The sequence below is a fragment of the Periplaneta americana genome, chromosome 6 (assembly GCF_040183065.1).
Source record: "Periplaneta americana isolate PAMFEO1 chromosome 6, P.americana_PAMFEO1_priV1, whole genome shotgun sequence".
NCBI classification, from domain to species: Eukaryota; Metazoa; Arthropoda; class Insecta; order Blattodea; family Blattidae; genus Periplaneta; species Periplaneta americana.
Window position 1 is genome coordinate 57,292,154 of NC_091122.1, and position 24,456 is coordinate 57,316,609.

The following is a 24,456-nucleotide window of genomic DNA, read 5'->3' on the forward strand; positions in this document are numbered from 1 at the left end:
CTGAAAGGAACAGTAGCCTACTGATCATAATGAAACATCTGTTACAGATGTTCGATGTCTGCCTTTATTAAAGTTGATTATAGAAAACAGTTGCTCACTAATATAAATGTTGAACCAGATATAGCAATCATTTTCACAGCCAGCCTGTGTAGTCGTAGATATTATTGCTAATGTTTAGTCTTGTATAACTCAACCAGGCTAGTAGTATTATTCAAACGATCTTTAGCCCTTAGGTCACATTGAAGATCAATAAGTTCGAGCTGTAAATCGTTATATGTTATGTTCCGTCTTTTAGATTCCTCCATACTGTACTGTAGCAGTAGGTAAGCAACGTGAAACAGTTACTGAGAATAGGCCTACACACTGCACTCCACTAGACAGCTGAGTGGTCGTTTCCCTCTCCTCTACCTATATCAAGTCTATGTCATTCTGACGTATCTTCCTCTCCGTTTCGGCGAGCGGTAAACACCGCTCTCCCGCTCCGAAGGAGCGCGCGCGCTCGTTGAGCGCTGTTTGTGCAGGTCTGGTCTAAATAATAGCACAGTCTAGTATATACAGTCACGAAGCTCAGTATTTAGTAAATATGCATCCATAGAAAGTTGCTAACGACTAGGATCGCTAATATCGCCTCATTACAGACAATGCGAAATAGTACCGGCACGGTCTATTGTTCCTAGCACCCTCACAACTCAAGCTTCGTGACTGTATATACTAGACTCTGATAATAGTACATCGGGATTTTAAGACAGGGAAGAGGAGACGTGGAAATTTCAGATATAGCTGTTCAGATTTCTTCACGAATATATCCATATTGGAATAAAAATAGTCACGTTTAGAAATAGCAGGACAACGTAGGTCTACAGACGTGGACAAATTATTAACAAAATTGACGATTTTTATGATCATTCTATTTACAAAATTTGACTTTTCAATTTAGACTACAGTTGACAATTTTGCATATTTCTATCATTACAGTAGATAGAAATATGCAAAAATGTCAAATGTAGGCTGTTCTAAATTGAAGAGTCAAATTTTATAAAAATAATATATATAATAAAATCTTCAATTTTGCTAATAATTTGTAAATATGCAAAAATGTCAAATTCAGTCTAAAGTGAAGAGTCAAATTTTGTAAAAATATATAATAAAAATCTCCAGTTTTGCTAATAATTTGGAAATATCCAAGATGTCACCTGTAGTCTAAATTGAAGAGTCGAATTTTGTAAAACTATACAAAAAAAAACTTCACTTTTGCTAATAATTTGTAAATATGCAAAAATATCAATTGTAATCTAAATTGAAGAGTGAAATTTTGTAAAAATATGCAATACAAATCTTCGATTTTTCTAATAATTTGGATATACGCAAAGATGTCAACTGTAGTCTAAATTGAAGAATCATACTTTGTAAAAATATATAATAAAAAAATCCAATTTTGCTAATAATTTATCCACGTCTGTATATTACTACGAGTAATCGTAGTAGTACTTTATTTAACGAAGCTTTTTAATCAGTGGCGGCTCGTGATAAAATATTGCACTGTTCACAATTTTGTGTTCCAAAACCGAAGAGAACTTGAAATCACCATTTTTCATTTCATTTTGAGGGAATTTTCAGAGAAGTCTTTGAAATTCAATTAAGTGTATTTATTATTTTTCCCGTCAGTGACTCAACATGCCATATACAAAGTACAATTCCTTTATATTACATAATTAAATGTTCGTATTAACGTTTTCATCGCTCTTGATTGCGACATCATCAGATAGCCTACGTGTGTCCAAACCCCCCACAACTCCAGTACACAGGTATCTATCAGTGGCGGGTTACCTGATTAGATTTAGATTGCTTCTTTCTCAAAACCTTCAACGTCTGTTCGGAAACGTGTGTTTAAGGAAGAATGAGAGGAACAGTATTCGTTGTGCATATGGTGACAATGTAGACGCCTCTTGTGTTCTAAAAGTATAATAGGCACTTATAAGTCAAACATCTAGCGACATTACGACACGTCATAAGATTATCACGAAATCATAGGTAAGCATGAATATATCCAACGTAATTTTAAACGGAAAAGTATACAGTAGAAAATAAGTATAAACATAATTTTCTTGTCGTATGGCTGGAAGGGGCGAAGCAATTAAAACATAAAAGAAACTAAATTCAAACAATAGTTCCGGTACTAAAATATGATGAAACAAGCTCAGTTGAAGGGAACTCCAAACAAGTTATGTTATTGCTTTGGAAATTGCAAAATCATTGAAGTGCTATAATGAAGGATAGTTCATTAATACATGTCTGAATAAAGTTGCTAACAATATTTGTCCCGAATAATCTGATGTTTTTAACAGTATGAAATTATCCACATGGACAATACAAAGGAGGATAAGGGATATTGAAACACTAGCTGAACAAGAAAAAAAAAAAAGCAAGAACGGTGGTCTAATCTCTCGATTTAGGTGGAAACACAGATATTCATACAGTAGAATTGGTAATGTTCACTCGCGGAGTTACGAAGGATCTCTCTGTATAAGAAATATTTGCTAGATGTCATTGCACTCGAAAGGAATACAGCAGGAGAGGAGTTATTCCAAGCATCAAGGAAATGAATAGAAGGAATGAGTCTGAACATAAACTTCGCCTTTCATAAACGAAATAGAATATGTTCAAAACTAAGCTCTCAGACTCATTACTGGTGGAATCAAAACAACTCCAATAGATTCTATGAGATTCCTCACTAATATTAACAGTATCAAAATGACAATAGAAGAAAAAGCACTGATTCAATATGAAAAACTTATCAGATTACCAGGAAACAATTGGCATTCATACAGTCCTCTCTGTAGATTAAAAACTCAAAAAAGTTTCATATCCATGGTTCAAGAATTAAAACAGAAAATCAGTATCCCGAATTTAAAAGAAACCTTACAAATTAAACCAAACCTTTTAACTCTATTAAATATAGAATATAATCTAAATTTAACAGACGAAATACTGAAATCAGAAGCAAACACTGAAATACTGAAACAATTGTTTTTACAGACAATTAATATTAGGTATCCTCCACAAAACTGGCTTCATTTATACACCGACGGATCCTTGATCTCCAGAGAACAAAGTTCCGGTGCAGGTGTAACGTGCTGTCTCTTTCACTTTATAGATCTCTTGGATAAGGAACAAGTTTTGATGGAGAAATCATTGCAATAAGTGAAAGTCTCAGGAATCTTCTATGCCACATCAATAAGTTTAAGAATGCAGTTATATTGCCAGATTCCAAAGCGCTATTCTATCAATAGTCTCTAAACACACACCTTCCTCTCAAACTGCAGAAATAACTAAAATGCTCTCTCAATTAATATCTTCAATAAAAGAATTGCACGCCAATGGATACCATCCCTTTGTGGAATCCTGGGAAACGAGAATGCGGATGCTTTAGCAAAGAAGGACAACACTGCTACTTACAGACCTGTTACTAAATCTACGTATTACTATGTGAAAAGAATGATTAAATTTACATAAGTTACTTAGACTTCAACAAACAAAATTTGATAACACAAGCTCAAGGGAAAAAAATGGAACTGTCTGCATCATAATCCACAGTTAATTCCCGATTTACCACGAAAATCGTCTGTAGCTGCATTTAGATTGGCAACAGACCATGACTGTTTGGCCAAACACCTGCATAAAATTGGAACATATCAGTCCCCTAACTGCCCATTGTGCAACTCAAACCAAGAAATGGATTCGGAACACCTCAAAATCTGTGCTTCAGTGGCTGGCCATGATAATATCTTTGAAAAATATTGAAGTACAAGAGGTCAAATGACTTTGCCAAACGCCTGGCATTAGAAAACAACAACACTTGTATCTGTAGTAACAAACGAGACTCGTAATACGACTTTAAACAAGTCTACTAGGTGGAGTAATGTGTTATTCAGAGATTTGGAAATAAGTGAGGACATAAAACGTTGTCATTGTATAACACACCAGGCTGGGTTAGATTCATTTAAAATGTTCTGCATAGAAAAACACATGTAGTCCTATTATAGGTCGCCTGCCGCTACCCTACATGGCTGCTATGTTTGGTTCTATATTCAATATAGCTAGTATTTCGGAGCACTTATTTTCTGAACAAAAACTTGTAATATCTAAACAAAGATCGTGACTAGCAGACGAAAATATACGAGTTGTATTAAGAGTGACAATTTTTTTTATTTTAATTGGTTATTTAACGACGCTGTATCAACTACTAGGTTATTTAGCGTCAATGAGATTGGTAATAGCGAGATGATATTTGGCGACATGAGGCCGAGGATTCGCCATAGATTACCTTGCATTCACATTACGGTTGGGGAAAACCTCGGAAAAAACCCAACCAGGTTAGAGTGACAATTTGTGACGTATTTTCCTAGGTTGTTGTAGTACAGTAAAAAAAAATGGTGAAATAAAATATAATCTGTCCATCTATAAATCAATATTGTGTTGTCTACGTCAGATGCTTGTGTTGAGAGTCCGCCACTGGATCCGAATGGAGTGCTCTATACTCCTCCATTGATATTACATCTTATGTATTGCGGGTTGCCTTCAGTGATGTCATCGTGAGTACAAATTTTCCGACGGCTGAGCTAAAGGCTGAATACGATGAATCATTGAGAAAAATAGGAAAAAATTAAGCGAAGGTGCGTACATATAAAAATACTGGCGACTGACATGAACTTCCAACATTTATGGCAATCTTTATTTAAAGTGTGCGATTGTTTATGTAAAGTCACAGCTACAGTTCAGTCAACTAGCTGACTACTTCTCATCTCTTGAGAGAATGGGATACATTAAAATTATGGTAGAAAAACTGGCAGGTTTAAGTGGCTGCATTTCATCTGCCATTTTCATTTCACTATTATTCCATTATCACATTTTCTAAGAAACAGAAACAAGAAGAGTAGACGAAATCCCATCTCTTCCTTTGAACGTACACATTAACGCTTGTGAGCTGAATGTATTATTCTTATTTTAATCCCACATAATTTGGAGCATTAGCGAAAATTATTTCTGCGTACGTATAGTAAAAAAGTCCGTATACTGCACTCCATTGGGGTATGTAGGAGAGGCTGAATTTAGAGCTCTCATTCTTTCTGGACCTGCACTAACACAAGTTATGTTCAGCGCCACACTGGGGGCACTGAACTGATTATAAGTGCATGCAGGTTGATGATAGCGTTACGGCTCTGGAGGTCATATCAATATTGTCGAGTAAAACTCTCTCGCAAAAACTTTGGTCAACTTCTTCCATTAACGAAATAAGAATACATACAACGGTTTAAGAAGGAAAGTTGCACCAGGTGGAGTGGTTGTTACCTGTATGTATTTATCCTCCATATTCACTAACATTATTAAGCATTTCAGATTAAAAAAAATTTTTTTTATTAATTTGTCCTACACAATAATATCTGTAATATTGACAATTAATATTTGAGGAGAAAAATTTGCTCCGGCGCCGGGGATCGAACCAGGGTCCTTGGTTCTACGTACCAAGCGCTCTGACCACTGAGCTACGCCGAATTCTATCCACAGCACCGGATCGAACTCTCCTCCTTCAGTATTTGCCTTTGTGGCCTGACTTCAAGTTAGGCATATACGTTGATTTTTTATGTTCAAGTCAACTGCCATTTGAGGATTTTTCTCCTCAAATATTAATTGTCAATATTACAGATATTATTCTGTATGACAAATTAATAAATCTATAATATTCTCATAGCTATCAGTGCATATTTCTGTACAGATTACTGTACACTTAACTGCGGAGTCCCGGCCAAACAGTCACTCAGATGAGTGCATTAGTGCAGTTGTATAATGGCAGTTGACGTAGAACCAAGGATCCGGGTTCGATCCCCAGCCCCGGAGCGAATTTTTCTCCTCAAATATTAATTATTAAGCATGCCTAAAAGAAAGCTACTTTCCCAGTTGAATGTGATTCAATTGAAGCTCCTGCCAATGTTATCTGAGACACTGAAGATTCGAATTGTTCAACTCCCAACTACAGATATGCATCTTTCATGCAATGTGCTTATTGTCGTTTACATTTGTGCTTAACGGATTTCTACATCAACACCCACAAACATGTTCAAGTATATGTAAGGAGAGCTAAAATTAGTAGAACAATCATTATTTAGATTTAGATTTATTTAATAATAACATATACATAAAAAACGCATACATGAAAGTACCCCGAAAGAGCAAAGCTCGTGTTCGGGGACAGTTCCGTTTTGATAGAAATACTTGAAAATGACATACAATTTTACATTGTTCACGAAACATAGGCCTACCTATTTTTTCTGAATTAAAATTTAAGATTCTGATTACACAGATTATACATACCGGTAATTCACAAAAATATAAATCTCTACTGTTTCTAAAATGAAATTTAAAATTCTTGCACTAAGATCACATTCTTAAGAGTAGATAGAAACATACATAAATATACATACTTTGTATACAAAATACTTAAGGAAAAAGGTCACATAAAAATGATGATAATAATAAAGTTAACAATAATAATAATAATAATAATAATAATAATAATAATAATAATAATAATAATAACTGACTAAAAAAGAGACGATGTTGAGATTGGTGATAGATTAATGTTAACTTATTATTAGTAGTATAATTAGTACAGGTCAGGTTGATATAGTAACCAAGATAAGATAGAAAAAATATACATAGGATAGAAATAAACTTGTTGTACAATGCATGGTACATATAAAACAGGGAAGTCCGTCACAAATTTTTTTTATTCTAGACCTGAAAATTTCATTGCTTAAAGCAGTCAATTCTGGATGAAATTTTATTATCGAATTATATAGACGAAGACCATAATTTGTACTGTGTAGTAAAGCAACAGATGTGAGGCATTTAGGTTCAACTAAATTAAGAATTTCATTTCGTCTTGTATTATGATCATGTGGCTGAGCTACAAATTTCATTCTATTTTTATGATAGAATTTAATTAAAGAGTATTTATAAATTTGGTCAATTCTAAAAACATTCAATCCAAAATGGATCAAATTTGTTGGATAATCCAGTCGCCTTTTCAGACAAATTTTGATTATACGTTTTTGCAAAGTAATTAGAGGAAGAAGAGCAGTTTTTGTAATGCCTTCCCATCCAGTTATACCATATTGGATAACAGTTCAACTATAGCGAAATAAACCAAACGTAATACATGAGTTGGCAAGTAATGGCGAAGGCTTTATAGATAAGTATCTTTCCATATTCATTATTATACCAGTATCTAGCTAGGCTCATAAACATTGCATAATTACCACTATGGGCAACTACAATAATTGGTATCATAAACATTGATTACAGCTGAACTTTCCACCGTATTTGATTTTATACCATTATCAGTCAGGCACTTCGCGAATGTACTTCGTCAGATATCCATACCTTGGCTTCTAAATTGTAATAATAAATACGAGTTGTGGCATTACTGTTCGTGATGGTAGTAGTAATAATAGTACCGATATTGACGGTAATAGACGACCTAACTATATTAATAATGACTTGAAAAACATATTCCATAAACTCAGTCTACTACTAAGCTCAATTATTGAAACGTATATCTCTATTTCTATTAATGTAAGTTTAGAAATTCATTTTACATACCCTTCAGACAACGGTGAGGAAGAAATTCTTCACATTTCCACCTGCAACAAAAACAACTAGGTATAAGAAACTTTTAGTTACATGTGCATTTATACGAAAATGATTATTATTACTGTATTATTATTTATTAGTATTAATTATTATTACTTACTTACAAATGGCTTTTAAGGAACCCGAAGGTTCATTGCCGCCCTCACATAAGCCCGCCAGCGGTCCCTATCCTGTGCAAGATTAATCCAGTCTCTATCATCATACCCCACCTCCCTCAAATCCATTTTAATATTATCCTCCCATCTACGTCTCGGCCTCCCTAAAGGTCTTTTTCCCTCCGGTCTCCCAACTAACACTCTATATGCATTTCTGGATTCGCCCATACGTGCCACATGCCCTGCCCATCTCAAACGTCTCGATTTTATGTTCCTAATTATGTCAGGTGAAGAATACAATGCGTGCAGTTCTGTGTTGTGTAACTTTCTCCATTCTCCTGTAACTTCATCCCGATTAGCCCCAAATATTTTCCTTAGCACCTTATTCTCAAACACCCTGAACCTATGTTCCTCTCTCAGAGTGAGAGTCCAAGTTTCACAACCATACAGAAGAACCGGTAATATAACTGTTTTATAAATTCTAACTTTCAGATTTTTGGACAGCAGACTGGATGATAAGAGCTTCTCAACCGAATAATAACACGCACTTCACATATTTATTCTGCGTTTAATTTCCTCCCGAGTGTCATTTATATTTGTTACTGTTGCTCCAAGATATTTGAATTTTTCCACCTCTTCGAAGGATAAATCTCCAATTTTTATATTTCCATTTCGTACAATATTCTGGTCACGAGACATAATCATATACTTTGTCTTTTCGGGATTTACTTCCAAACCGATCGCTCTACTTGCTTCAAGTAAAATTTCCGTGTTTTCCCTAATCGTTTGTGTATTTTCTCCTAACATATTCACGTCATCCGCATAGACAAGAAGCTGATGTAACCCGTTCAATTCCAAACCCTGCCTGTTATCCTGAACTTTCCTAATGGCATATTCTAGAGCGAAGTTAAAAAGTAAAGGTGATAGTGCATCTCCCTGCTTTAGCCCGCAGTGAATTGGAAAATCATCAGATAGAAACTGACCTATACGGACTCTGCTGTATGTTTCACTGAGACACATTTTAATTAATCGAACTAGTTTCTTGGGAATACCAAATTCAATAAGAATATCATATAATATTTCCCTCTTAACCGAGTCATAAGCCTTTTTGAAATCTATGAATAACTGATGTACTGTACCCTTATACTCCCATTTTTTCTCCATTATCTGTCGCATACAAAAAATCTGATCAGTAGTCGATCTATTACGCCGAAAACCGCACTGATGATCCCCAATAATTTCATCTACGTACGGAGTTAATCTTCTCAAAAGAATATTGGACAAAATTTTGTACGACGTCAACAAAAGTGATATTCCTCGAAAGTTACCACAGTTGGTTTTGTCCCCCTTTTTAAAAATAGGTACAATTATGGACTCCTTCCATTGTTCTGGTACAATTTCCTTTTCCCAAATAGCAAGTACAAGTTTATAAATTTCGCTATATAATGCACTCCCACCCTCTTGTATTAATTCTGCTGGAATTTGATCGATACCTGGAGACTTGTACTTTTTCAGATTTTCTATCGCAATTTCGACTTCTGAAAGCGTGGGTTCGGGTATAAATGGCTCAGCAGTTTGTATTTGAATTTCGTCCCGATCATTTCTATTTGGCCTATGTACATTTAGTAGTTGCGCAAAATAGTTTTTCCATCTGTTTAGGATTGATGGAGAGTCTGCAAGCAAGTCACCATTCTCATCCTTGATCACGTTTACCCTTGGCTGATATCCGTTCTTAAATTCCTTTATACCCTTATATAAATCTCGAATGTTTTTATTCTTACTATTTGTTTCTACCTCATTCAGTTTTTCCTTCAAGTAACCTCTCTTTTTATTCCTAAGTGTACGACTTGCTTCCCGTCTTTCATTGAAATAATTATCTCTCTTCTCCTCAACTGGATCCTGTAAGAATTTCAATTTTGCCTGTTTCCTTCTTTCTACTACCATGCAACAATCTTCATCAAACCACGGTTTCTTTTCCTTAGTTTCATAATAACCTATGCTCTGCTCAGCTGCAATTTTGATACTATCTCTGATATTTTCCCACACGCTATTAACATCTAATTCTTACTCAACTTCGTCGGAACTTTCTAAAGTGGCAAACCTATTCGAAATTTCGACCTGATAATTTTGCTTAGCTTCCTCGTCCTTTAATTTCAAAATATTGAATTTAGTAATATTAACTTGTTGCTCTACTCGCTTGGCTACTGATAATCTTTCTCTTAATTCTCCAATCACCAAATAATGGTCAGAATTACAGTCTGCACCCCTGAAAGTTCGAATATCTACTATACTAGTATGTCTCCGTTTATCTATCAAGATGTGATCTATTTGGTTGTGTGTCAATCCATCTGGAGAAGTCCAAGTATATTTATGTATATCCTTATGGGGGAATGTTGTACTTTTGACAATTAAATTTTTCGATGTGGCAAAGTTGACTAATCTAACTCCATTGTCACTACTAATTGCGTGTAGGCTCTCTTTTCCAATAGTTGGTCTAAAAATATCCTCCTGTCCTACTTTAGCATTGAAATCCCCCAATAAAATTTTCATGTGATATCTAGGGAACTGATCAAAAGTATGTTCCAATTCCTCATAGAAGTTATTCTTTATATGGTCGTCTTTCTCTTCTGTAGGGGCGTGAGCATTTATAACTATGATGTCGCACCATCTACCCTTAAGTACTAAATATGATAACCTGTCACTGATAAATTCGACCTTTTTTACTGCTGATTTTATTCTTTTATGAACAAAGAATCCTGTTCCTAATTGGTGATTATTGTTTCCTTCCCCATAATAAAACAAGTAATCTCCTATTTGTGATATGCCATTCCCATCTAACCTAACCTCTTGTACTCCTACGAAGTCTATTCTATATCTAGCTAGTTCTTTTGCTACTAATGTTACCCCTCCTGTTCTATAAAGACTAGTTACGTTCCAAGTGCCAAATCTCAAATCCTTATTCCTTTGCTGTGGTCGTGCCAGAGAATCAGTCCTATTCCGAGGCTTATTATAGGGATACGTAACAAGCTGTTTTTTACGGTGATGGGTTGTTAGCCCTTCGCCCAACCCCCAAGCTGGAGGACCACCCCTTATCGGCTGTCCACGACTGCTTATTCAATATATTCGCAGCTACCCTCCATATCTGGAGGCCGTCTCCTCTATCCGCAACCTGAGGACGCGCCATGCCGTGGTGATAGGGACCCACAATACATGGTTAATTATTATTAGTAGTATTATTATTAATCTATTATTAACTATGTTTATTATTAATCGTCATTATTGAGTAATTAGTTACCACTGCCACCGGGTATTTACCCTTTTGCAGTGTGAAAAAAAAGACACACACACACTTCGCGCGAAAGATCTGAAAGCTTCGAGACCGTTGAGATTTAAACGGTAGATAACTGTTTCTTGTCAGGCGTATATTCCACTTGCAAAACATTTCTCTCTTTGTCAGTCAGTCGTTTGCTCGCTATAATATGCGCTTGTGCTACATTACAGAAGTATTCGGTTGTAGCATTTTTAAGTGTGTGTAATATTGTTTATAAAGAACGTGGTTTGTCCTCTAATCACGTACATAATTCTCGATGCAAACTTTAAAAAAAATCATATTGACTGCTTGTTTTACGAGTCTTTACACTTTACAATAAGTGAAATGAAAAATGTCTCCTTCTTTCTGATATAATGCGTTTCCTTCTCTCCTAATGAAGTGCTTGCTACCAAATTCTTCTATTAGATTAGAGCATTAGTTTCCAAGAGCGTATTCCGAATCTCAGCGCTGAGCAATCTGATGGCATCACGGTGTTCCGAATTTCACCGATGGCTTCACTGATGCTCCACCGATGTCGCACGCACCGGTGCCATCAGCTTGCAGAAGTGGTGGCAGTCTCCATCACCCGCCATCAGTGAATCTCATTGGTTCTTATATAGGGCGGGAATTAGCAGACGAATGACATCGTGCACTGTTGTGTCATGGCGGTGAATTCTGCTTTAGTTCTGCTGTATTGTTTTTAATGAGCACAACGTAAAAACAATATGTTAATGGCTCATGAGCGAACATGTCAACGGACCAGTTATTACTACTGGTTCAAGAAATAAATTGTTTATGCTCTCTTTTCTTTGAACGAGATGGCAGTACGGAAATTTCGCAAAATTTTGCTAGCGTAGCACAGACAACAACTTATACAGTCGCCATGACAGTCATCAATCCTTCCAGCAGTTTTGTTCCTACAGTCGAGCCGTTCTTATTTCCGGCGTGGCCACGCCTTCTCGACTTTTGGCGCGACGAAGGTAGGCAATAGCGGTGTTGCTAAATCTCTGTCAAGCAAATAGTGAACGAACGCAGTTCTAATAGCAGGTTGTCGAACAATCAGTCGGTAGTGCGGTGTTATTGTTGTTAGTGCTGCGTTATCGCTGAGTTTTCAGCATCATAATGCCGCGGAGGAGTCGGAAGACCATCAATTCGCAAAGCAGAGAAATGACTCTTAGCGTTAGAGATTATTTCGAAAATGAACTTGAAAATAAGGGTAATTTATTGCCTTTAATGCAAGTGGTGCAAAGAACAGCTGATGCGTGTGACGTGAACAAGTTCACGGTTTCTCAAATAACGACAGAGAAGTACGGACAATCCGGCAAGGAAGAAAATAAACTGAGAACTATGGCGGCGGCAGGTACTAACAATGATTGTAGCGATCTAGGCGTAGCACCTCTAAATTGAACAATACCGGTAGGCAAGGTTCTTCGTGTAATTTTTTTATGTAGCAATGACTTATCATGACAAAATTTTTAATACTAACATATTTTACTTAATTTACAGGTTGTGTGGTTTTAGTTATTCATTCACATAAAAATGTTTATTTATTATATTTTACAGCTTTCTCCCATTTTAGTAATTTCTAATATTGTTTCTGTATTTACGAAAATCGTTACTTCAAATGGTCGGAAAAACCAATTATAGCACAACATGGTAAGTCTTCTGTGTCCTGGGATGTTGGGATCAACAATAACAATAATATATAATATTATGTATTTATATATTACTAATTATTTATCGTAGGAAATAATTTTTCGTTCGATGTTTACGACTAGACAGGTGTTAAAACTTCGTTAAGAGTACAAGGGTAGATTTGACAACACAGTAACATCCACCGTGAGCGGGAAGCGGTATGTCGTCTGCGTAACCTTGACGACAACCACTGCCAGTGAAGCAGCGAGTCAGCTGACCAGAAGCTGTCGTGTGATTTGCTGCCGGAAATAAGAACGGCTCGACTGTAATTCGCTGCAGCGTGACGTCATTGTTGTCCACCGGTCCGGTGAGATTCGGAATACGCTGCAAGCGACAAGCTTTGTTTTGTTTTCGCAAGTTCACCGAACACCAGATATGAACTGTATAAGGACGGTTGGATGCCGAAACATATACTCCATACATATCTATACTGTTTCCTTGGAGACTCTAAGGGCCGTATTCATAGACATTTTTAGCTCGGGCTTCCGGTGGATGATCAGCGTTTTTCGTATTCATAAACCAGTGTTAGCGATAGGATATGATTTGAATTCTGTACAAGTAACCAGTGGATAGCCGGGGGTAGCTTAGTACGCTCGTAGCGCGTGCTGCGAAATGTCTATGAATAGCACCCTTAGTAACCGAATGCAAGGCCCTACTTATTATACATCAGTGCTCGAAATGTTTCTAAGACTAAGGGGGACTCAAGGCTCTTGATCTAGACTAACTGAAATACGTACAGTCTTAGAAAAAAGTTTTGTCTCATTGGTACTTTATACGTCCAGAAGGAGGCACTGCGCATGATCAGAGGATGAACTACTTGGTTCACAGAAGAACGACTAGTTGAGATAATAAAATTAGTTTTGTTTCGTTATATGTCCGATCATGCGCAATGCCTCCTTTTTAGGACTTATAAAGTATCTGTGCAACAAAACTTTATAAAGTATCTGTGCAACAAAACTTTTTTCTAAGACTGTACTGTCACCCCAAACAAGCTATACAGGCAAGTGCAGTGACAGTCAATATAGACAACTACTATATTTCGTTGGGGTAAAGTCAATTTTTAAAACAAATTCTTTCGCAAATTAACAACGCTATTTAGTGGATTATCTTGTTCGATGGGCACGAATTTACTCCGTTTCAAAACGTTTTCCCCAAAGCATATAAATAAATTGGCGACTCTAATTCTCATATCGGTGAAAGTATATCCGTGATAGTGAGAGAATCGTAGAGTTGCTTGCAATTAGCTGGATTAATCGGATGGTTTTATTGCAAGTTATATTCGGCAGGAATGTGCTTGTGCAGAACGAACGCAAAACATACATGAAAACCAAATGAAGCACTGTTATATATTCAAAATGAAAGCCTGTTGAGCACTTGTATCGTTTTCATTTGTTTAGAACACGTTATGCGGCTTCTACAACAATCTAATTAACAGTATAGTGCATCTACACTGAGTTTAAAAACCATGCAACACATCTACTCGCAATATAATAAACTGGAAAAATGTTACGTGATTAAGTACCATTTGAAAAAAATATCCCGGTTATACCCGAAATTATGAGGTTATGAAGTCGAGCAGTGGAAACGTTGAACAAGCTGCACACATGCAACGCATGCTATTAATTTTATTAGGAAAATATTAGTTTTTAAGTTTTCACGATGAAGATCATGACAAATAAAAATTTGGGTATTCCATCGTGTACTATCGCCGCGCTCTCATGGTTAACATTCGGCAGGTCTTTGAGCGGCCTCGTGCATAACATTCGGCAGGTTTTGAAATTTAATTTCATTACTGTTTTCAATTTATTATGTCGCCGTTCCAATCACTCGCCTCAATTTGAATATTGCAACCAATAAGCTGCTTCCATTATTAAACGACACCTACTTGTCTAATCCATGTGGACTAAAATCGAGGTTGCAATGTCTTGTGCTGAGGACGAACATTAAAGTATGTGATTAAATATTATTATTGAAAGTTAAGAATGTCAATGTATTCGTGTATGAAATAACAATAATAATAATAATAATAATAATAATAATAATAATAATAATAATAATAATAGCCATTTAACAATATAACAAACTAGTGCTTATTCTTATCGAGGAAGTAGACGTGACAACGTGACGCTTAGAGTGAAACCTACAGAGCAACAATCGGTCGGCAAAATTATGTTTTAAAAGCACACCGCACGTTATTGTATGATGCCGACATGTTAAGCATGAGGCCGCGGCGATAATAATGGAACTTAACATTTCCAACGTTAGGAAATACGTACAGGTTCTACCATCAGGGCAGATGGATATGGCCAGGAGGGTCGCGAACTGTTTGGCTTGTGATGTCTGGCTACAAATAACTAAACAAGGGTAATATTTCGTTATGGTGTGTGTATGTATGTAAGCTACTTAGCTTCTCGTTTTCAACATTTGTCCTCACATCACGAAATAGATACTCGCTCTCAACACCATATCACACTCTCCATTCCCAAACACAGAACATCCTTCTACTCTTCATCTTAACCGTCTCTGCAGTTCATCTCTGGAACTCTCTACCACACAAAGTCAGAGACTGTCGGACATTGTCTACTTTCAAAAATAAATTAAGATTGCACTTTTTCAATTCAGATTCCTTTCAGTTATAAGCCCTTTTCTCTGCGATAATTTTGTAAAAATTTAGGCTATATATTTATTTTCCTTCCTTTCCCCTTTCTGTTCTCTTTATCATAGCCTTTTTATTGTGAATTTTATTTAATTTTCGTATTTCTTTCCTTTTTTATTATTTTATTACATTCCATTTTGTTATATTCTTCCTTACGTTTTCCATATTAACCAACGAGCTAGATACTAATAGAGAGGCTAAAGACTTCTGAAAATTGAAGACAATCGAACATTGGTCCACCATATTTTGGTTAGTCAAAACAAAGGGGCGTGGCTCGGATGTTGTAGGAAAAGACTGTGATGAAGTTAGTATTATTGTGAATTGAGTTACATATTAAGACTATGTTAATAAGTAAAAAGTAAAATACACACAAAACTTTACGTTTTATAACAGCTGTAGGCCTATGTTTTATTAGTTTCACTAAATATAGCCCAGATATTAAATGACAAGCTATACTCGATGCAACCAAAGCAAAGCACCTAAAGACGGATGAATGTATTCGGCAGAAGAAAAATAAATAATTGTTTGACTTAGTCACAAATTTAATGACCTTACAGCTAATCTAACCTAATGTGAACTCATGTAATTCAGTGCTCACCAGGTGATTTCAAGAGAGACGACGTATATAACTAACAGGAGTAAAATATAGGAAAGGTAGTGGCGAAAATAAAAAAAAATCCAATAATTAAGTTATTGAGAAAAATTCATTTCAAATTGGAATTAACACAGAGAACTTTTGAAAACTGCAATTATTAAAACTACAAATAACCCTTAGCATGCAACATAATAATTAAAGAATGACACTAATAGAAAGTTACTCGTGATCATAACTCACCACATTTATTAAAACGATAAGATACTTACGATTAACATTGTTATCAGAAACAACAGGAGCCACAGCTAGCTACGCTTCTTTTCGCGTGATGGAGACATCGTGTACTGTAATATAATTTGAAACAAATATTGTCACGTGATGGAGACATAGTGTAGTCTAATATAATTTGAAACGAATATTGATCTCACACGTGTCTCGCAACTAAGCAGAGGCTTTTTCAGAATAAAACTGTTCTTACATTATTTTGAACAATAATGACAAATTGTGTGTGATGCAAGTGCTAACTTTCCTCTTTGTTAACAAAAAGAGCCCTACGAATTAATAAAAAGAAAATTGGAGTAGGCCCTATAAACACAATAAATACTAAACTCTTGATGGTACAAACTTATTAATACAGATATTTCGCTTATGCTCAGTCCGTCTTATCTTATAATTCTCTGGGGCAATGGTACTTGTATTGATAGGGGTTAATTATCCAGCAACGAATATTATGATTTACGGTACATTTCATTTAAATCCGAGGGAATGAGATATTTTTTGGAAATTTTAAAGTCTTAATTATTACTCTTTCATTTATAAATCAGCTTTTTACAAAACCTATAGCGAAATGTTTATATTAAATATTGATGTATCTGATAAACAGGGAAAGGATTTATATGTAAATACATATTTACTTATAAAGCTAATATAATTTATATTTTGCATTATCTTTATGTTTCACAATGTGTAGGGTTGAAAAATCCTACTTTTATTTTCCATATTTTTCCATATTTTAGAGTTTAGTACATATTTTCGTTAATTTCCATATATTTTCCATATTTCATATAAAACAGTCCATATTATATTAGGTTTAACAATAAAACAAAACAAAATTCCATTAACTTTTAAAAATACATTTCAACAATAGAGATTTAAACACATGTTCAGTAATCCCTTTAACATCAGAGTTATTTGAAAATTAGCAGTCCTATCAACAATGGGAAAGTAAGTTACAAAACTGTATTAATTTAATTTAAAATTTTTAACAGACTTCAGTTGTGCAGCTCAACAGTTAAATGCCAGTCAGAGTACACATAGGTTCAGTTTTGTAAATCATACTATAAAGACGGTAAATATGCCAAAAGTACGTCATTCAGTCAATTTAAAATCAAAACTAACAAGTTACATTTCAGAATTTAAAGAAGATGGTTTATCAACTGACAATAAAATATTATTTTGTAATTTGTGTCAGTGTGCAGTATCATCTACACAAAAGTTCCTGGTGCAACAACACATTACAACTAGTAAACATCAGGCCAACAAACAACTAAATTCCAAGCAGAGACAATTGTTTTTAACACAACCAACAACATCGAATGTAAGATCTGAGTTTAACATCGACCTGTGCCGTTCTCTCATCTCTGCTGATATTCCTCTCTACAAACTAAAGAATAAGGTCTTCAGGGAATTCCTTGAAAAATATACTCAACATACAATCCCGGATGAGTCAACACTTAGGAAGACGTATGCTCCATCCATCTACGATGAGACAATACAGAAGATAAGAGATGAAATTAAAGATAGTTCAATTTGGGTTTCCATTGATGAGACTCCCGACAAAGAAGGTAGACTTGTTGGTAATGTAGTTATCGGTTTGTTAAGTGAACAATATTCTGAACGAATTCTTTTACATTGTGATGTTCTAGAAAAGTGCAATAACAAAACTATAGTTAAACTGTTCAACGAAGCTATGGGTATCCTGTGGCCAAAGGGTATTATGTACGATAATGTGTTATTCTTTATTAGCGATGCTGCCCCTTATATGGTCAAAGCTGGACAAGCATTATCTGTTGTATATCCTAAATTGACTCATTTTACTTGTGTGGCGCATGCATTTCATCGTGTGGCAGAAGTGGTCAGAGACAATTTCCCTAAAGTAGATTTGTTGATTTCATCAGTGAAAAAAGTATTTCTCAAAGCTCCCAGTAGAGTTAACGTGTTGAAAGAAATGTACCCTGAAATTCCATTGCCACCAAAGCCAATTTTAACTAGGTGGGGTACATGGCTAGAAGCAGTTGAATATTATGCCGAACATATAGACTCTATTAACAATGTTCTCCTTGCATTGGACTCTGAAGATGCAGTCTCAATTGATACTGCGAAAACAGTTACCTGTGACATAAGTGTGAAGAATGACTTAGCTCACATTCAGCATACATTTTCATGCATCATAAAAACGCTCAAAAGTCTCCAAAATAGGCACCTTTCACTATCTGAAAGTTTTGAAATTATAAATAGTACTGTGGAACAACTGAATCGTGGTAGAGGTAAAGTTGCAGATGCAGTAAGAGCTAAGGTGGACACTGTACTTTCAAAAAACCCTGGATATGAAGAACTACAAAAGGTTGTTGCTGTGATGAGTGGTGAATCAACAGTGAAGATTAACTTGGACTTATCCCCAGCAGACATTGTGAAATTGAATTATGTACCAGTTACTTCTTGTGACGTCGAACGCTCTTTTAGTCAGTATAAATCTATCCTCAGAGACAATAGAAGAAGATTCACTTTTCAGCACTTGAAAGAAATGTTTGTAACCTATTGTTATGGTAACAGACAATAAAAATTGTGTTTTGTTGAAACTACATTGGAAGATAAGGTACGTCCATTATATTTTTTGTTTAGTTTGATTAAAATGTACCAATATTTAACGTGCATAGTCATTTTTTTATAATTTTAAGTCCATATTTAATTCCATATTTTGGTAAAAATCCATATTTAATTCCATATTTTGGTAAAAATAACTACATATATATTTACATATTTCATATATTTTTAGTCCATATAAATCCGTTCCCTGCTGATAAATATAATTTATTTTATTTTACCTGGCAGAGTTAAGGCCTGCTCTTCCACTGACCCAAGTCTACAATTAATACAAATTAATAATAATAATAATAATAACAATAATAATATGTTGTGAAATATTATTATTGAAAGTGTATCATACAAGAATATGAAATAAGTACAGCAGTGCAAAGGGAGCAGTTGTTCGACACACCGGCAACAGGGCAAGGGTTGTAAATTCACCTTGTGTACCCGCAGAGGTCTGACTCTGCGGTACACAGGATAGCTGCAAGCAGTAGGTACAGCGTAGTAAAGGAAACGTCAGTACTGAAGGAACATGAGAACAGTTCGGTTCTAGTATTACGATGCCTAAGGGGGAGAAAATTCGTTCGGCGAAGTTTAAGAGACTTATTTCCGAATATGGTTATATATATATATTTTTTTTTTGTTGCAGCGAAGATAAACTATTCTGCAAATTGTGTAAAATATCAGTTTCAGTTAATAGAGCATGTAATATTCCAAGACATGTAAATAGGGATGTACACAAACGTGTCCTCATGAAGTTGAAAAAAAATAGGCGAAAAATGTGAGCAGGGTCATAATTCTTCATCCGTGTTCCATGAAGAAATGTGTGATGCGTTTTGTTAAGCATTCAAGAAGATATGTCCTGGTGTATCTCTTCCTCCTCCTCCTATACTTGCTCGATGGGATTCCTGATTGAAGGCCTGCATTTATTACTGTAAATATTTCGGCCAGGTCCAGAATGTTATTCAATCATTTGATGTGAAAGATGCATTTGCAATACCACTATCCCAACGTCTGTTGGTTGATTCAAGCATAGAACAATTGGAATACATTGAATCGAATTACGGGTTTATTCGTGATTGCATAACAGCTTTAGAAAAGTCTGGTACAAAACTGGTTGATCAGTTTTTCCTATTGTGAAATATCTGGAAGAAAGTGACTCAAGTAGACGATAAAATTGCTAAAATAATATCTGCGAAAATAACAAATATGTTGAAAAAAATGGTGGATATTATAAACTTTGCAAGATTAGTGACAGTATTTCTGGAGATAAGGATTCCTTTGAAGAACTAACAGAAGTTTAAAAGATGTTGCACAGGATTTTACATATGCCCCAGTTGTTTTAACAGACGTAGAAAGAAGCTTCTCCACATATAAGGCCATGCTATCAGATAGACGATAATCGTTTTCTGTTAATAACTTACAAATGTCATTTGTTGTGCACTGTAACAATATTTGGAAGAAAAGTGATAACGTATAACATGTGCATTAATAACTCACACTCATTGTAAGGAAAAGAAAAAGACAAAAAACAATAGTTCAAGTGCTTTTGCGAATAGAATATCATGAACCCGTTACAAATAAACAGTGATTTTGTTTGCGTTCTGTATGAAATCATACATGTAAAGTATATATTATTTGTTTAGGATGAAATGGTTAATTAGTTTTGCAATTTTGATATCTTATTAAAGTATCTGTAGAAAATTAATTGCAGAAACGTTAGAGAACTATGTCATTTCTATTGTGTCGTCTGTACGTCAACACATCGTGTACATGACCATCGCTTGTACACAGGGAACACGCCGAGTAACGTCGGAACCCTTGCTATGATGCCATTCTGTCTGTCATGTGCTCCGTCTGCACCGCTCTAGAAATAAGTATTCATTGGAAAGTACGGGACACCTTATTATTCAAAGAGGCAGTGTACCTTTGATAAGCGCTCCTTGCGGAGGTTGGTGGTACTATAGACCGCCATGTTTTGTAGGGAACGATCCATAGTACTGTTGGCCTCCGCAGGGAGCGCTTATCAGAGGTCTTTAGCCTCTCTGTAGTATCTAACTCGTTGATATTAACCATTTGTACTAAATGAGTTGCTTTTACTATATTCCAATGTTTTTTACTTCTTTTTCTTTCTATTATTGTATTATTTTCATGTTGTTTAGTGTCGATTTTATTATGCTATTATTATTATTATTTTTTTTTTGTAATATGTTAGTATTCTGTTCTTTAACTTTTTGTTAAATTTTAACTGCTTGTATACTTTGTGACCTGGTAGAGTATAAGAGAAGGCCCTGTGGCCTTAACTCTGCCAGTATAAATCAAGACTTATTATTATTATTATTATTATTATTATTACATTATGTATGTATATATGTATGTATGAATGTATGTATGTATGTATGTATGCATGCATGTATGCATGCCTCTATGTATGTACCTGTATCTATGCATGTAGGTAAATTCTCACATTAAGTAAAACGCATATATATTCTAGAAACTTTCTGTTTCATAATATATTTTTCATCCAAAATTTCAAAACCAATGCTCATTATTATTTTTTTACAGAATATTGAATACTTAACGGCTCGGTTAGAAAAGCCAACGTACTATGGTAGAACGATCATGGTTTTAAAGTCAAATGCAGGAAACAGAAAACGGATGTAGATGAATTCTCTTTTGTAAATCGAATTATAAATTATTGGAATGATATATGTGCAGCGATAATTATCTATAAAACAAAACTAACTGTTGGAATCTAATGAAAAACTCTAATATCACTGAACAAAAAACTTTTACTTTTCGTCTTGATGCGAAATAAAGATAGCTGAATATTACTAATACGTTTGCCCTAAATCTTAATTTTAAATCGAAATTCCTCCATCACGTACCATTTTCAGGGGAAAATGAATTGAATTTTTTAATGAAGAAACTGTTTTTAAATTTTTCATTGCTACTGGTAAAATTACAACACACTAGGGATTCAAAATGCCTTATAATACTTGAAAAATGCGTACTGGATACCAAAATTTATGTTAAATGATTTAAAACACAACGAAGACGAATTAGAAAGACGAAAAAAAGTGCATGCTACTATAGGAAACAAATTTCTATATATTTACAAGAAAGATATTGCAACAAAACACTGTACCAAATGCAGAGCTGTTATGTGTTCAGTGGTGTACGCAGAGTTTTGTCAAAATTGTTTACAATTTACATTATCGGTATTCAAAATTTCGTGTATTATTATTATTATTATTATTATTATTATTATTATTACAATTATTATTATTATTGTTGTTGTTGTCAGCTGTGTTTTCACAGGGAGATGTAATACTCGTTCTGGGAAGAACGTTCACGACACCATCGTCACACTGCTGCTGCGAAGAAACATTTGTCAATGTGAAATTTTCACTAAACTCGCGAGAATCACTACGCGACTTTTTGCCAAAAAAATTATACAATTAAGCTTTGCGATCGCTTAAAAATATTAAAGAACCCGGAACGTTAATGTGAAGTTTATGTTAAAAATATGAATTGTCAAAAGCAGAAAACATTACACGAACGTTTCACAAAAAGTTCAGAACTCCAACTAGCAAACGGTGAGCACCGTTCTTAAAGAGAGTTTAAAATCGACAATTCACAATATTTAACAACATCTGCACTGGAGTACTGTCAAAAACAACATTTTCAATATGTTTCACAAGTAAATTTCATATTGTGTCGGCTTCATTTTATTACAAGGTTGTTACTAGACGGTAGCATTGTTATAATTCGAACGTGCCACAGCACCAAGCACAGGGATTGTACTGAAGGAGGGGTAGGAGGATTACGCCTTATGTCGATGGAGACTCTGTTACTCTGACAGTGAATAATTAGAGAAAGGAAAACGATTGTGGAAAATAAATATTCTCAATTCTAAATATGTTATTATTTTTAAAAGTTCAAGGCGGGGGTAACCCCCACTTGCGTAAGCACCTGTATTGTATTGTATTTATTAACATTCCATGGGATTCATACAATGCTTCACAGCTAGAATATGGAACAAGTCAAACATAATACTATTATAAAGTCTTAATTTATAGTCACAGTCTAGATGAAATATATACAGAAGAGATTTACAATATGGTCTACTAATACAACACAAAGTTTTAGTGTCAATTTCATGAAGCGTTATTGAATGTCATGAATTTATTTTATTGGGTTATTTTACGACGCTGTATCAACATCTAGGTTATTTAGCGTCTGAATGATATGAAGGAGATAATGCCGGTGAAATGAGTCGGGGTCAGCACCGAAAGTTACCCACCATTTGCTCGTATTGGGTTGAGGGAAAACCCCGGAAAAAACCTCAACCAGGTAACTTGCCCCGACCGGGATTCGAACCCGGGCCACCTGGTTTCGCGGCCAGTCGCGCTGACCGTTACTCCACAGGTGTGGACGAATGTCATGAATTCACCTACAGAAGAGAAGGCGTGAGAAATTAGATAGTTCTTTAATTTAGCCCTAAATAATCTCATGTTTTGAGTTTCATTTTTTATATCGATAGGGAGGTTATTAAAATTTTTACTGCCATATAACGCACTCGTCCACACCTGTGGAGTAACGGTCAGCGCGTCTGGCCGAGAAACCAGGTGGCCCGGGTTCGAATCCCGGTCGGGGCAAGTTACCTGGTTGAGGTTTTTTCCGGGGCTTTCCCTCAACCCAATACGAGCAAATGATGGGTAACTTTCGCTGTTGGACCCCGGACTCATTTCACCGGCATTATCACCTTCATATCATTCAGACGCTAAATAACCTAGATGTTGATACAGAGTCGTAAAATAACCCAATAAAATAAAACATATATAACGCATTCCTTTTTGATAGCATGATAGACTTCCCGATGGAGTATGAAATTCATTTTGTGACGTGTATTTATGCTATGAACTGTTGAATTAGTTACAAAGTTTTCACGATTACATAAGAGGAAGATTATTAATGAAAAGATATACTGACAAGTCATGGGCTGTATGTGTTACTTACAAAAGAAAACTTAAAGACAATTTTGGAGATATAAACTTGTTCCGTTTTGAAACTGTGTTATTGTTATTTCAAGCTCAGAACTATCTGAGAGTCCGTCACTTCACCTTTCTGAGAGAAACGGGACTTGGACATAGCCTATACTTCCAAATGCTGATACATTATAATAGCAATAATTGCATCTTACTTTACCACGCACTAGCAGTTCAAGTGAAAGCTGGCGTTCAGTCCTAAAAAGGGCGAAGAAATAGACTTCGAAGTGGCGTCTCACAGCAGAAAGTGTGCAGTTGCAGTCTTCTGTGTATTAAAATTGATTTAACGAGAGCTCTGGACCTCGAGGATGAAATTGATGAACTTTCCAAAATAAAATTAAAGAAAAACTCACTTTAGGCGAGTTCTTGTTGTATTCATTGTTGTTTCTTACGTTGCTATTATTGTTATTAGCAGCAGCAATTTGAATTAGTCGGCCTCGGTAGCGTAGTTGGTATAGCGCTGGCCTTCTATGCTC

The 24,456-nt window shown here is 35.3% G+C and overlaps 1 protein-coding gene across 5 annotated transcripts in view; it reads right to left on the minus strand.

Annotated features, from left to right (window-relative positions):
• Positions 1-24,456, minus strand: part of LOC138701339 (protein qui-1) — a 1,858,863-nt gene that overhangs the window by 1,055,271 nt on the left and 779,136 nt on the right. For 4 of the 5 annotated variants that reach the window (XM_069828122.1, XM_069828119.1, XM_069828124.1 and 1 more), the window contains one exon: positions 7,660-7,700. The exons of the other annotated variant lie outside the window; for it this stretch is intronic. The gene's annotated coding sequence lies outside the window, so the exon portion shown is untranslated. The remainder of the gene's footprint in view (positions 1-7,659; positions 7,701-24,456) is intronic. 5 annotated transcript variants of the gene reach the window in all.